The following is a 1,570-nucleotide window of genomic DNA, read 5'->3' as shown; positions in this document are numbered from 1 at the left end:
GTCATAATTGTCAGCGGCATTCTGCGCATTCAAAATAATTAAAGTCGTCGTTGATATAAAAAGGCATAAGGAAAATTTCCTCCATTAATTTGGAGTAAAATTAAAGCTTTTGCCAATTTAGTGGTATTTTTCAAGGGATCTAAAGGGATAAGACAATGGCCAATAAATTGCTGTGAATCTCTGATGATTATAAAAAAATTTATTCCGTAAAATACATTAATTTATGTGTAATTGGCCCCTCATTTCAGTTTTAAAAATCTATTGGGAGAAATTTTTTTACAGGGACGATTTCTCTCAGTATAGGTGAGGTACCCTTCTAGAAAATAGTTAAAAACCTTTTGGAACTTTTCCAAGCTAAGAAAAATGTAGGAAAGTACAAAAATTATAATAATAAATAAGTTGTAAAACATAGAAGCAGCTAAAAGGCTGCCTAAAAGAAGTTCAACGGGTGTTTTTTTTATTACGTATCTGCGCTCTATTAAGTTATAATTGGTAAATAAAAAAAGCAAATGGGATCTAATCAACGTTTTCTTTTTTATAATACAGCAAACACATACAAACAGACTATCACAACCACTTTGTTTTGACACGATTAATCTTAAGGATATAGTTACAGAGATAGTGAGGAAGGGTAAGCTTTATAGAAAATAATAACCAATGAAAATAAAGATGCTAACCCTCCCTTATTCTGTCTGTAAGTCATCCACTTTCTGTAACTCCAGAAAAAATTCTGGATTTTTGACTAGGGACGTGCATAATTGAGTATTGTAGGGAGTTAATAATGCGCGCACCCCCCCTCCTCTAGTGGCAGTAGCTATATGTTTGTTAATGTTCGTTTGTCTGTATGATTTGTTGAGCTTCGCTGGTGGCTTTAGGTTATATTGGGTGAAAGGTAAATACGCAGGGTTAGGGACCTCCGCAGGATGAGAGAAAAAAATAAACCTAACTCCTTTATCTTCAACTAGCGGCTACACCCCTAGAGGCCTCGAGAGGCACTTGAGGAGGGGGGAGTCGAATTTAATAACACAATTTCTTATTTTAGATTTTAAAAGAAAAAGTAAAAAAATTTAGTTAAAAGAGGGAATTTTAAATTTATTTTTTTTTGGGGGGGGGGAGGTTGGGGGTGTCCCACCCCCCAAGAAAATAGTTATAAACCTTCCCAGGACCTATGAGAAGCTACCCTGTTAAGGAGAACCCGATCGGTTCAGCGGTTAGCGAGATCCTTCGGTACAGACACACAAACAGACAAAAACACATCCTGTTACTTTATTATAAGGATATATTTTTTTCAAAAGGGGAGGGGGGATACTGTCGCCGCTAGGCACTTAAAGAGAAAGCACCGCTTTTACGGATATTTTGTCATTGTTTTTTTTTTATGTTTTACGGTGTCATAAATGAAAAGGGACAGGTGACTTATTTCAGTGTTTACAATAAACCGTCAATATTTCAAAAAAATATCATATAATCAAATCAAAGTATTTCTTAGAATTAAGTCACTATATTATTTCATTTATATAGATACTATCAGCTACGCCCCTAGAGGCCTCTAACAGACAAACAGACAAAAAAA

This window comes from Acartia tonsa, chromosome 10 (assembly GCF_053477335.1).
Source record: "Acartia tonsa isolate MP-2025a chromosome 10, ASM5347733v1, whole genome shotgun sequence".
Lineage (NCBI taxonomy): Eukaryota > Metazoa > Arthropoda > Copepoda > Calanoida > Acartiidae > Acartia > Acartia tonsa.
The sequence above is the reverse complement of the archived record's forward strand: the minus strand, read 5'-3'. Positions refer to the sequence as shown.